The 14703-nt window shown below is 49.6% G+C and overlaps 1 long non-coding RNA gene across 1 annotated transcript in view; it reads left to right on the top strand.

Annotated features, from left to right (window-relative positions):
* Nucleotides 1-14703, top strand: part of LOC144110653 (uncharacterized) — a 462868-nt gene that overhangs the window by 164925 nt on the left and 283240 nt on the right. The gene's annotated exons all lie outside the window — the stretch shown is intronic.

Below are 14703 nucleotides of genomic sequence, written 5' to 3' on the forward strand. Positions count from 1 at the left end.
GTATACGCTCGCCACTCTCAAGGGTGTCCCCCCGTGTGAGCCGAGGGTGGATGCGACCAATGATCACAGCGCGCTGCCGCCGTGTTCGTTAATTATGCGCTGCTGGAGCGCCTTTGTTTTTTTTGCCGAGGCGATGAAGCTAGCGGGCAGCCCAGACTGGCACGCGCGCCGAGCGCGTGGCGCCAAAACGTCGTATCAACGTAGCGGGCCCGAACGCTTTTGCGCGCGCTTGCGTTAGGCGGGAAAACTTCTCTAATTACCGTCGCTGCCGACAGGCGTCGCTGGGGGGCGTCTTCGTCTCTCCTCTCCGCGTCCTCCCCCAGCCGCCGGTCGCTCGCCTTGGAGCTGTGCGGAGTTATCGGCGCGAGCGATGATCGTGTTAATGCGCGGAGTAATAATTAAGACCGGTCCCACGGGTTAAGCGGCGATGATTATGAGTAATGAAGGTCGAAGGCCGCGGCCGTGGCGGCGTTGCGATGGCGTGGGAGTGGTCTTAACGCCTCGCCGTTGCCCTCCGGTCGCGATGCAACTCCGTCCTCGGGGTGTTCATAAGCTTTAGGAGCGAGAGGTTCTGCAGGACGAGCCCGGTATGAGTACTGAAGGAGATAAAATCTTGCGCATAAAGAATCCTTCTTTTGAAGGCGATTGGTTACTCTCATCAAATCCAAGTCGTTTACTTCTCACCATAATGCAAGCGAGGGGAAGTTTTGGAACAGGAAAAAAAAAAGTTGATTGCGCGGTGATTGCATGTCTTCATGCCCCCGAGACACTACACGTATCGGATAACGGGAGACTTAGTCGTAAAAGGGAGTGACAATCTGCAATTGGCTTTTGAAAGTCTTCAGCACGGTTCAAGTTCCTCCCGTTAGAGGGCTAGTTGAAGCGCATTTTCTTTCCCTCACTAATCTCGACTCCTCACGCGGTGTTCAGGTAGACAGTCTAAGCTTCTTTCAGTCAGCTGGTTCGCGGGCTTTTTAACAGTGTCTTAACTTTCCTTAAACCGCTCTCTCTGAATTTGGGCATAATTATGGGCTCAACTTTACAAGAAAGAATATATCCATTCATTTGTGAGTACGCGAAATGAGCGGGTCGTGCCACCCAATCAGTGATGTGTGATGCGCTATCAAATTTCGCATTCTCGGAAAATTTCGGATGTTTCGCTTCCGTGCGCAAACGATTTTCCTTGACCACTGTGTGGCCGTTCCGGACTTACGCCTCTCGGAATGTGCAGACAGGACAGGGAAGGAGGATCAAGTGAGAAACGAACGTTCTCAACTTCTTCGTCCGCAGAATCTTCCATATCGCAAGAGTTGGAACGCGAAGCAAACAAAAGAAACGGATTCGCTGTCTCCCCTCTCTACGGAAACGCGATAGCAGTAAGGGGGAGTGTTGGAAATGCACTGGGCTAAAAATTCGTTTCCTCCAATGAGGCACCCAGCGCGGCCCCGGAACGCCAGAACAGTGCCTCCTCGCCGCTGACGAATGCGGCGGCTGACCACGAGTCGCATGTGTGAAGGAGACTGAAAGAACGAAGTAAGAAAGGGAGAACAGCTAGACGCCGAGACAAACCAACTGCGCTAGCGGCAATAGAACTGCTGTGAGCGACACGGTCCGAGAGTGACGTCTGGACATGCAGTCTACGGAACGGCGCCAACAGCGAAGCTGGCGGGTCATTGTGTGCTGGACGTCCATATCGTCCTTCTTGTCCGATCCGGTTACACCGCGGGGAAGGGGGGGGGGGGGGGAGGGAAAAGGGGACTGCGTGTACTACTGGCCAGGGTTGGGAGTGGTCGCAAACGGACGACGGACGGAAACGCAGTGCGAGATTCCTGCCTCCACGAGCTGCGGGGTGCCGCGTCTCGGGTTGTGCGGCTGCTGGCCTCACTCGGTGGTGACTCGACGCGGGAACTTCCGCAGAAAGCGCGGGGGGGAAGACGACGCCTCTCCGGATGTGCCGTCCGCGCTGCCCGCAAGTCGGAAGCGCGGCTGACGGCTGGGGAAATGGCGGGAGCGCAAGGGTGCCCTGCCTCAGTCTGGCGACAAGAGGACGGCTTGGGTGGCTCTTCCTTCCTCCTGGCGTGGACGTCGGTAGCTTTTTTTTTTTTTGCTTCCCACGAAGCCTGGAGCTTGAATGGTTCGCGCGAACTCCGAGCTGCGAGTTGATTCGCATTTCTGAAAGGTTGTGGAGGCTTCAAGTGACGGACTCATCTCCACGTCGCTCGGAGATAAAGAGCTTGTGTCCGGGAATAAAAAAAAAAAGACATCGCGCCGGTTGCCAGCGGAGTATGCAGCTTCACGGTGCAGCTAAGAACAGCGGGAAAGGATCAGTAAGATTGAGAAGAGTAGCCTCAATCCTGTTTCGAAGTGCAGAGGTTTACTTCCTCCTTGACAGGTGAACCGCGCGTTGCAGACTAAGGGCGCACTGTCACGAATGCCGTTGAGCACCTCATCACAGCTTATACAGCTGACATGGCATCTCGCAGAGCAGTCGTAGACGCGCGGTCCCAGTAAGGTTGCTGTGAAAGTGTAGGTATATACACGGGCAAGTGTGAAGCATATGGTGCAATGAACAGCGAGGGAACGTTTGGACATTAAATAGCTGCTGGCCAAGAAGCGCTGTTAGAGTTGCCAGTGTTACGCCGACTTGTGAACGTGTTCGACCCTTTTCTTTTCACGTGCTGTGAAATTCGTAGAAGGTTAAGAATCGAATGAATCGTAAAACTATCCCAATCACTGCTTTCGCTGTAAGCGGGTATATGGACCCCGTTTTCTTATAAACAGAGACTTTTTTTGTTGATTGTTCACAAAACTCAAATCTGCAGACAGGTCATGTTTCCCGTTAATGCGGAGTCGTTTGCCACGCATCAGGTGACGTCACCCATGACGTTATGGCAACGTGCAAATCTCACTGGCCAGAATGCCAGTCCGAACACAGTGACGTCGTTGAGTTCTGCTCCTCCTTATTTCAGCCCCTATCCCTCATGCGTCTTTCACACTTGACGCATGCTTTATACAGAGGGACAGCCTGACAGGCGCTTCAGAACTAAGCAATTTGTCGGTTAGGATGGCAGCAGCTCCCTGTTCGTTCGTTGCACTTACACTCTAAACACGAATACACCTGTACGGGAGTAGAAAAAGAGTAAGCTGTTCTCTAGCGGACTCCCTTTTATAAAACGGAGTGTGTCAGATGACAGGTCATTCCTTTCTTACTCCTTTTGCTTACACTCTAAGCCCGACTACGCTCGTATGGGAGTAAAAAAAGGAGTAAGTCGTCCTCAAACGCGCTCTCTTTTATAAAAGGGAGTGTATTAGAGTACATCTTACTCCCTTTTTACTGCTTTCCGTTTAACGTGTAGATTGTAACCCTGCTGGTGCGAGCAGGGTGCGTCCCCTTCTCGTGGAATCACTGTCTGACAGAGCATCGCCGATGTGCGGGATTCTTCCCAACTCCGTCGTTTAGGCCTAGTTTGTCCCCGTTTTATTATTTTTTTTCCTTTCGGCGTTTTACTGTTGTATGAAGAGAGGGGGAAGCGGGACCAACGGTCGTCGTCCGAAGCGAACTCGAGCTTCTGTTCCGCGGGGGACTGCGTCGTTCGCCTTTTCCACGGTCGGATGACGCCGAGCATTAGCGGGGACGCGGTCACCGGGGCTCGGTAATGCCTAACCCCTGTCGGCGGCCGGCATTGACTAACTGGTCAGGAAGCGGAACCGGGGAAAGTAGGTCGTTCGATAAAGAGGGGCCATGTCCGTAGGACCGCGGCGAACGTACCCTGCGTCCATTTGTTATCGCGTATGGCCGTCGTGTTGACTTGCCGGTCCGTTTCTATTCCCGTATTTGTGAAGACGTCGTCTGGCCGAATGTGGAAACTCGCAGCCAGTTATCGAGGAAACGGCTCGCAGCGAGAGCTTGATGAAAGCTTTTGCTATGGAAGTGGGACTAGCTCTTCTCAGATTGAACAGCTCACTTACAGCAGCGCGCCCACTCTGGCAGCTGCATTAGGTTTGCTTCGTTACTCGGATCTTAATCAACTAAAGCCGCTTGCGCAATCGCCGTTATGAACCCGTCCGTATGGAGGCGCATACGGACAACTTACTGAGCCGTTGGAACCATTGTGAAGGTGACCAGTTTCGCGTCACTAGAACGTGACCATGTTTTTTTTTCGTGAGACTATTCCTTGTTGGTCAAGGTGGAGGATTCCCCATAAACTATTATGACTATTCTCCTTACTATTCCTATTACTATTCCTTGCTGCCCAATAAAAATGACTTTGAAGCACAGAGGAACTCGCTGCTCAGTTATGCTAGCTTATTCTGTTCGGCAGTCTTGTCCAGATGAACTGCTCTACGCGATGTTATCCCAGAAGGTACAGTGTTCACCTTTATAGTGGTTCTAACTCCACATGCCCCCAATTTCCATGCTGCTTTGTTCCCGTCCCGACAGCATTGTTGCTCCTTAGCTGAATACTTGCGCTTTATGCCGCCGCGGTGGCTGACTGGTTATGGCGCTCGGCTGCTGACCCGAAAGACGCGGGTTCGATCCCGGCCGCGGTGGTCGAATTTCGACGGAGGTGAAATTCTAAAGGCCCGTGTGCTGTGCGATGTCAGTGCACGTTAAAGAAGCCCAGGTGGTCGAAATTTCCGGAGCCCTTCACTACGGCGTCTCTCATAGCCTAAGTCGCTTTGGGACGTTAAACGTACCCCATGAACCGAACCATGAACCGAATACTTACGCTTAAAGGTTTGTCTATAGCAGCGCACGCGAACTGCCGTGAACTTCCTGTTCGTGGGAGGTCGCGTAACCTTGACACACACTTTGCTAAGCACCGCGCTTGCGCCTAGCAGAAACTCGGTCGTCGGTCACGAGCCGGCGATTCTTACTACAGCGCATGCGCAGAGGAGGGGCCTGTCCACTGCAGAACAAACACGCGGTGTGTTCTTAACCGTCGAACCGGTAAGTGTGAGGATCTCTCTTTTGGCAGCGCGGGGGGAGACTTGCATATGTTGAGAGTGCTCTCAACCAGCCCTGCGTAGCAAGAACCGATTCGCGTGGCCGACTCGAAACATTCTCTCGCCCGCACGTGTGCGTCGTTCACGGAGCTGAGCTTATAAGTGCCTCCTCCGAGTTACCGTCCTGGTCCTCGCTGCGTATTTGGTCGACAGGGGGCCATTCACTTTTTCTTGCCGGCTGTGGAACGAGGCGTGGATCCGCTGTCAGGGGCGAATGAAAAAGCGCGTCATATATATCGTGTCTGACTTTCGCGGTGTGCGGGTGTGTTTGCATGCTTGTGAGGAACTCATCCTGCGTGTGTGGATGCATTATGTGTGACACTGCATTTGGGTCAATGGACGTTTGAGAGTGCAATTAAGGAATTTAGTTGAACGAATTTCTTGAGGTTGCGTGCGATTAATACTTATTTAGTTTGCTTATCCGGCATTACTGCAGGCAGCGGGGCTGTGCTGACAGCAGCTGTTGCGAACCCAGAAAGTGTCATTACTGACTTTCCAGCGTATTGACGTCACCGCACTCAAAGCAGTTGCTGGCAAAAAAAAAAATCAATCACTAATTTCGACTTCGTAGGAGACGGGAATGTAGATTTCGTAGGCTTTAAAATTTTTTACATGCTTAAAGGTGTAAGAAAGGTGTCCAGGAATAGCACTCTTTAAGGTGTCCAAGAACGCCCTTATGATGCCCAACAACACCCTTACAGTGTTTATGAACACACGCAAAGTGTTGGTGAACACCCCGGGGAAAGAACGTTAAACCTTTAAGGGCGCAAAATTTTTTAGAGTGACATGTGATAAAACGGTCGCGATGTTTACGGGGAAAACGCAAATATTCATTGCTTTGCGTGCACCTGTGGTTGTGGCGCAGTATATTTGCTCTCGGCCATCCACGTCCGAGCACCTTAGCCCACATTTAGTTAATGTATGCTAAGATCGGCGTAACAGCCTCACAAATGTTTGCTTTTCGACGAGCATAAGGTGTCACACCTGATGACGTCATCAATGACACGTTATGCGCGGTCATGACAAGCATGTCACGTCATGACTCGTCATCACTGATCCAGCGTGACGCCACATACAATGCGACGTCAGCAACCGGAGATGACGATCGACAGTGACATCATCGAACCGGAAGTTCCAACAACGCCCAGCAACCCAGGCTGGCATTGTCTGGGCGTCCGCTGATTTTTGTATGAAACCTACTGAGAACATGACTCTGTGCTGGCTAGTGTTCTTCATGTAGACGTAGTTAAGATTTCGACTTATTTACTTCACGGCACACTTCACTGTCCGCGCCCAGGGCCCTCGCGGTCTGCGAACGCGTCGGCAAAAACGCCGTGCATATGTGCGATACAGATCACCCGCATTTCCGTGCTTTCGCAATTTGGAGACGAAATTCAAGGCCGCTTTGCGTCATTTCTCAACAAACAGTGTCTTTTGCAGTTTAGCCTCCGGCGTTGAAACGTTTCCCGCAACGACCAACGCGCGGGCAGAAAATACCCGAGCATCGAAGCGGGGGCATCCGTAGATCATATCAACTTTGCATATGAAATGACCGCCCGCAGTATGTAATGCCGCGGTGACACGCGACAGGCCCATTAGTGTTCTTTCCGACAGGTAAACACCGCGATATATGGATGCACACTGCGCAGTATTTCAAGGGTCATCATAACGGCGTTCGCGGGACGATTCGTATCCCCGGACTACTTCGAACGAGTTTCACCTCTTGGGGTCCTTATCTATAGTGATCTGTGCGCTGACGAGTGCGCGTAGTGATGCGTGAAAGAAAACTCCGACGTATTTTCGTTTTGTTTTGTTGCGGAGACGCTTCTAAATTGTTGCTAAGCTTCGGCTTTCGGATGATGTCGTGCAGCCTGAAGATGCAAACCTGCAGTGAATTTTTGTTTGTATACAGGCTGTAGTTACTCAAGTCGAAGGTGAGCAATTACGCCCTGCTTTTATATCTAAATATACCTAAATCGGTCACTCAAGTGTTTCCTGTATAACAGAATGGAAGCGAATGGAAAAGGAAAACCGAAAAAAAAAACCTCTCGGGATGCTTACGTCACCTTAAGCGTGGAAACGACAGCATTAGATTTCACATTTGCCGCAGCTTCTCTTGTAACTGCTGTGTGTTTGGGTCAGTTTCTTTGCAATTGTAAGGTCCGTCAACCGCCATATTCGAACTGGAAAGTTTTCGCAGTGCTGTGACTTGCCGACATTTTGCATATATCACATTTATTGTACAGATATTTAACGCGATAGCATTAAGAAACCCGTGTTGCAGAAAAGCCGGCGTCATTGGCATCGCGGGCCGCGCGCGAAAATTCCATAAAAAATCCTCGGAGAAGCAGCCTAGGTCACGTGTCATTGTGACGTCATCACAACCTGCCCCAGCGGATTTTGAGCAAACTGCCCTCCTTGGTAGGTGGTGGTTAAATTGATGATTGCTCGCCAGAGGTTGTTCGGGAAGAGCAACAACCTGGGTCGCACAAGCCCCACCGGTGGCAGCACCTGCCATCGCAAGGCACTGGCGCATTCATTAACCGCTGCACCACTGTGCTACGGGAGGGTCTTCCACATGTCCACATAATCTATGCATTACTCTTTCTTTTGCTTTATTATCTTGCTTCTAAGGCTTGTGGAAGTGGGCTGGATCTCAACCAAGGTGGTTTTTTTTAGCTTTTTGGTCGAGCCTCCTCCGTTGCACTTTGACGGAAATTGAACTTTAATTTTAATGGGAACAAGGACTTTGGACGTTGGAGCATCAGCACGACGTCGTGCATATAAAGCAATGCCATGGCGCTGTAACCTAAACTAAGTCGAACTTTCTGGCAGTTTTCTGCCAGCGTTGCTGGCCCCTAGGTGCGGCACTATTTAATCCGATCCAATCCAATCCAGTCCTAGTTTTCCGATTCTCCTGCCAAGCATCTCTGTCGGGCTCTATCAACTCCTACGTATTAACACTAAAACTCTTTCAAAGTGCCTAGTGACTCCATCTGTATGCGATGCGTGTACCTATTTATAGCGTTCGTAACGCTGTAGCCATGGACGCGATATTAATTTGCGGTATAAAAAAACTTCCCCGCCGCGGTGGCTCAGTGGTTAGGGCGCTCGACTACTGATCCGGAGTTCCCGGGTTCGAACCCGACCGCGGCGGCTGCGTTTTTATGGAGGAAAAACGCTAAGGCGCCCGTGTGCTGTACGATGTCAGTGCACGTTAAAGATCCCCAGGTGGTCGAAATTATTCCGGAGCCCTCCACTACGGCACCTCTTCTTCCTTTCTTCTTTCACTCCCTCCTTTATCCCTTCCCTTACGGCGCGGTTCAGGTGTCCAACGATATATGAGACAGATACTGCGCCATTTCCTTTCCCCCCAATACCAATTATTATTACTATTATTATTATAAAAAAAGTTGGCAACAATTAAAATTCCAGATGAAAGGCATGTTCCCTGTTTTACAGTTGAACAAAAGTAAGCAAGTACTGTGCAGGCACCTCCTCTGTCAGGTTGATCGCTCTGAAGGCAGAATGCTCAGACGTGACTGCGTTTGCTGCGTTCAAATAGATTAAGTAGCTTTTTGACACAATTTAAACCTTTTAAAACTCCCAGAACTCGACAAAGTAATACATGAATCGCGAGCAACATGCAAGTGGTGGTGTTTATTCTACGCGAAGTGTCCTAAAAGAACCAGTTAACAGTCGGCACAGAGTAAACGTCATGAAACTTACATGATCGCACTTCACTGCAGCACAGAGAATTAAATAGTTTTCTCAGCTGCGTTTCCTTTTATTTTTTCCCCGATCCGATGCTACCCGTGAAAATAAAATGTTACGCCCCCACGCTGGAAATAAGACACACGTTATCATGCGTTGACTGCGCTGTCTCGTTGTTCACATTTCCTTACCAAGCAATACGCGTCTCATTTTTCATCTCTTCCTGAAAGAATCATTTTCAGCAATTCTTGAAAAAAAACAAAACTTGTGTGAGAAGAGCCACCAGTGAAGCCGTCAGTGCGCAGGAAGCAACAACGCAAACAGCAACAACAACCAAACGAACAAACAAGTATAAACAACAACAACACTTATACTACTGGGCTGCGAGTTTAAGCGTCAGCTCCCGCTGATGCCTTCACTCGTGGGGAGGCACCGAGAAGGATTGAGAGCGCGCGCCCCCGGCCGGCTTATACGGAACTCGGCAACTTTGGACCCAGTGTCGAGAAGACCAGGGCCGGCTGAAAGCCCGGCTCAGCGGCGAGTCCCAGCCCTGCATCGCTTGTCGTGTAAACAGGTCGCGGATCAGGCGTCGTTTCCTGCTCCTAAGCTGCTTCGGAGTCCTGCCGAGGCTGCCACGTGCCTTCGAAGCTCCTCGTTTCGTGTATATTTTTTATTTATTTTTTGCTCTTCCGGTGCTCGCCATGTCCTTTCGCGCAGCCTGCTTTCATGCCAGGTCGACAGCGGTTTTGGGTCCGGCGAGAGTCATCACATATCACCGGACGCCGAGATTTGTGTGTGCGTCTGTTTCCCCGTGACAACGCAGAGACGTTATTAAATAATGAAAAAGAGGTGAAAACAAGGCAAGGTACAAGATCGGAAAAAAAGGAACAGGATAATAGGTCGAGACGGTCTGCTCGGTGTGCTTGCGTGTGTGGCCTTCATGCAAGGGATGTTTCTCGTTTTGTTCTCGAGGACTATAACAGCTGTTTGTTTATTTTCGCTGAATACAAACATGCTGTACGAGAGGTAGTGTTAGAGAAAGTCGAGCTGTATATCACCTGCAGATCAGAGAGGCAGTTTGGTTTTCTGTTGGAGATTATCTGTTTGCTCGCTGCAAACATAGGGAAGTTTTGATGATGACGAAGATCTTGGCATCGGGTGGCGTGAGTGAATTAGGTCCGTCTTGCGAGAAAATTCTCCGCGACACTGCATTTTAAATTATGCTGCCTAAAGGCGCTTTTCGACGCCATCACAAGGAAAGAAAGTACAATCGAACCTCTCTATAACGAAGCGGTTTATAACGAAATATTGGATATAACGAAGGAAAGATGATTCCCCTTGGAAGCTGAAAGTACAATCGAACCTCTCTATAACGAAGCGGTTTATAACGAAATATTGGATATAACGAAGGAACGATGATTCCCCTTGGAAGCTGAAAGTACAATCGAACCTCTCTATAACGAAGCGGTTTATAACGAAATATTGGATATAACGAAGGAACGATGATTCCCCTTGGAAGCTCGGTCAACACAAACCATAACGAAGCAATCGCGGGTCACCTGCAACTTGGTTGGAACGAGGTTCAACTGTATAAGCGACATTGGACATACGAGAGGTTGAGAGATGTCAGTTGATATAGTTGTAGTGCAACAGGTGGATGACAAACGAATGTTAGTGTTTGTGATTTGCTGTGAAGAGTTTATTAGTCTGATAAGAAACAGGATCCAATTATGCAGCTTGCTTATCTTTAAGTTGCTTTAAGCTGGTAAATAAACAAACTTCTCCGGGACACTACTTTTCGGGCACATATCCGTGCTGCTCATCAGCTCCTGCATGCATTTAGCGCACAAGATTTGATGCCGATAATGCATTCTGAATGCCGACTCAACCCAAGAAACAAACAGGGCACTGATCGCAGGCCTTCGCGATAGCGTGAGCCGCTTTGAGTTGCCAAAGACTTCGGTATGGAACAATCTGACACCCCGCGAGCCTATCTGAGTTTTCTTCCTAAGGCAGCTCCGCTTCCTCCTTCTGTAAGGCAAACCGATATGTAGGAGCAGATGACGTACATAAGCTCTGTGCTTATTCTTCTATCCCACGATGCACACGGGCACAAACTTTAATATTTTCTCCCTCACTCTCACCTTTCTATTCTTTTGACAGTGCGGGCTTCACGCATCCGGTATGCAGCTTTCCTTCCGCGAAGCATTTCCCGGGGGAAGAAAGTTTTTCCACCAGCGCAGGACGCTGCTTCCGCGCGCCTCTAATGTAATGCGAGTTACACCGCATTCCGAGGCTGAAGCGAGCGGCGAAAGCAGATAAATAAGAAAATTCACAAGCTCCAAATCGCGTGAAGGCGTTCTTTCATTTTTCTTTTTTATTATTATTTTCTACCCGAGCCAACTAGTGCCGCGTCTTTAAACTTTTCTCCCCCAAAACGAGGCGAGGCGGATAATGCTGACGAAGATGGATAATGCGAAGTGGCGGTGGGCGAGGGCATCCTGGATGGGTGGGAAAAGCTGCCGCGAGATGCTTTTCTCTGGTGCAGTCAGTCATTCATTCATTCCTTCTCCTTTCTCTTGTGTGTTGCTTTTGCCGCGGCGTCCTCCACCGCGAGTGAGACGCAGCTATGGGGCTTGCGTCTTCCTCCGCTGAGGCGGAGCATCTTGTCTCATTCACTGTCGAACGTTTTTTTTTTCGTATTCTTTTCTTTCGTACGTGTATCGCACACTCTGTCGTCTCGCGAGATTCGCCAAGTTAAGGATACATGTGAAGGAGTTAAATCGAAAACTACACGGTGTGGTAGTGGCAAGCGGCTGCTGGCGAGTGAAGTAGTCTTCATTGTGAAAGGAGCAATGCCGATTTCCCACTAACGCTTTTCTTTTCCGCAGCGTGCGTCCCCTATCGTCGAAGCTTCCGTACACAGATGGGTCGATGCGCTGAGAATTCGTTTTCTTAAGGAAAAGAAAAAAAGTGCCAGGGTTCTAACGTAGTCAAACCCAGTAGACGTGCAAAAGCATGTGTTTAGCCTGGTTGGTTTATGGCTTTGCTTAGCTGGATCGTCGGCACGTCTGGAGACGATATTAGACTTAGGTTAAGCTCTGATCGAGGTTAAGCTGATGAGATCTGTACGCGTAGCAGATGGAAGTTGATAAAGACGACGATATGCAGTGCGCAGCGCGAGTGTGTGTTGCGGTTTAACACGAGGCGTGGTCGGCTTCGGCAGTAGCATAGGGCTCTCATGCCACGGCCAGCGAAGCTGATCTCTTCGCGCCTCCGCGTGTTCGAAACCCAGTCGCGGCAATATTTATTCTATTTCTGCATGGGCTGTTGGTATGCATGGCTTTGCCAAGGTCGCCCTCAAGGTCACCCTCTCATTGGCTCAGCTTGCGCGATGCTTCTCCGAACTGACCCGAGCTGAGCCGAGTTACTCCGAGCCTTCACACAACTTTCTTGGTTGGAACCGCGTTAAGTATAGTAGTTTCGCATTAAGTGCGAAGAAATCGCGAACTTTGACGAAAGGGGGGAAAGGGGTGCAGCGGGCGCATACAGGACCTCGTGCCGTCTAACGTCCACTAACGTAGTTATTTCTATTACTTAACGCTTGACATGCGTGCGGCTGGAATGAAGTGAGCTGGCTTGTAGACGATGGGCCAATAACGCGCGTAATCTAGAATGCACAGCCCGATATTATTCCGTATAGGCGCGCGTGGTTTCGGTTCGCTTGCGCGCACGTCGAACGGGAGCTGTATAATAATTCCCGCGCGCCTATATCGACGTGGAGGAATTCCCGGCCGCACAATCTCTCGCAGTTTTCTCTGCCGCTGCTTGTGGAACGTTATTAAGAGCTCTAGGCCGAGGAAAAGCTCGAGGATCAGGATTCTGGCACGTCCACGGAACTCGTTGACGTTCCAGTCGTGAGACAGGAAGGTCCTTTCCTCGCGTTGATCCTCTGTCTCTTCTTGGGCTTTGGGAAGTAGTAGTACCTATGAGGAATTTTGTTTGTCATAGTTCCCGATAGATGTCCTAAGCAACCTTATGAAAGTTTAGAAGAAAAACGGGACCGACTCGGTACTCGAGATTGTTCTGGTGATGATGGTTTGTCGTCAGCAGATTTGACGTGGAATTTGGCCGAGCTGCGGAAAGTTGGAGCATATTGGATATGTGTATAGACTGGGGGAATAGAAGAAACAGTGGGCTCTGAGGACTGACGGCTGGAAATCGACCGTCTGAAGTGCGTGGAAATACTGATATACATTTTTTTTTTGCGTGTTGTATAGGCACACCGAGATGTCACTGCGTGAAATGACGTCCTTCCAAAGTTAGCCTTTTATTGGACTCCTAAGAAAAAAAGACGCGCTGTCACAAGGGAGACGCTGACGGCACTCGCAATCCGTATTCGCTGGCTACGCTAAGCACAGCGGTATGCGTTCCAGGCTAGATTAGTGAATGAAAGGACGGGGGTGGGCTGGTGCGAAAAAAATAAAAACGCATCGAAAATGAATATGAAACCACCGAGATCAAAGCAAGCTCTCGTCCGCCATCTGGTGTGTTCCGAACGAAAATACAGGGCAAGCAGGCTCATTTCGCGCGGAGCACGAGGAGCTAGGTTTCGGATACAAATAGATCGGGCTTTGTTTTTGGTTTATTTTCTTTATATTTTATTTCATAAAGCGCGGCGTATGCGCGCTCGAAACGAGCCTTATATATGAATCCGGAACCTGCAGCGCTGATCGTAGACGCGAGCGCGATTTCCTTCAGGAGAAGTTCGAGATTGGCGCGCGCGCCGCCGGATTCTAATAAACAGGTCACCTTGGGGCTTTGTCCTTCTACGGCCCACATTTCTCGCGAATCTCTGTCCGTTCTCGTTCGCACAACTGAGTTCGCATGTATCTGGCTGTGGATATTTGCAGGCATATTGTATACAGGTATAGAAGATATAGGGAAGGGTCTGACTCTGCATACAGGAGCGAATTGCGCTGTTATTTATGCCTTGAAATGTAAAATGTTTAGCGGGTGTAATTTGTCCGCAGAAATGTTGTTTAAAACTAAGGACAGAGTATGCGTTCTATCTACTCACGCCTCTAAAGTAAGCATTGGTTAAACGTTGATACTGCGGCACTCTCAAAAGAGAGGAGTAAAGACAGTGCACTATAGAGGACAGCTCACTCCCTTTTTACACCAATACAGGTGTATTCGTGTTTGTAGCTTGTGCTCCCTACAACGTTGCCGCTATCTAGACGGGCGTAGAAAATTTCGATTTTTTTTACTTGCCAATAAAGCGGCCATCGAAAAGTAGACACTTTTAGACAAGTTCTCGAGCAAGATGAATGCGCCTAAGAATGGTCAGTGTTAAGGATTGATGTCAAGGAATAGGAGGCCGGTGCTAACAACTACGTGCTTCAAGCAACAAGGGAGACAAGTAATGAAACTCGAATGAGACTATAGTCGGATACAACTCAAGAACGAAGCGGCTTTTCCCCGTCAAAGGACCCCCTTCCAGCCAATGGCGTCGGCCGATTCTCGAGACCCTGCTAACGTGACAATGCAGGCTGCGGCGTGACAATGCACGGGGAAGACTATACCCTTTCATCTGCCACTCCCTGCACTGTCACGCTAGCAGGGTCTCGAGAATCGGTCGACGCCATTGGATGGAAGGGGGCCCTTTGACGGGGAAAAGCCGCTTCGTTCTTGAGTTGTATTCTACTGTAGTGCTTATTACTTGGCTCCACAATGCGGATGTTTTATGGTCGGCTTATGTTTTTCTATTCTGTGCCAGGTACGCCTGCAAAAGAACTAGAGCAATGTGAAATTATTTAAAATTGGAGTAATGCAGATGCTTAATTGCTTAATTTTTATTATTCAGTGCTGTACATGCGCAGGGCATATTTGAGTTGCATGGGTGAGAAAGTCGATAGCAAATCTGCTCTTGAGGTTGCTATGAATGAAGAACTGTCGTGAGTTATGAGCACAGGATGTATG

The sequence above is a fragment of the Amblyomma americanum genome, chromosome 11 (assembly GCF_052857255.1).
Source record: "Amblyomma americanum isolate KBUSLIRL-KWMA chromosome 11, ASM5285725v1, whole genome shotgun sequence".
Taxonomy (NCBI): Eukaryota; Metazoa; Arthropoda; class Arachnida; order Ixodida; family Ixodidae; genus Amblyomma; species Amblyomma americanum.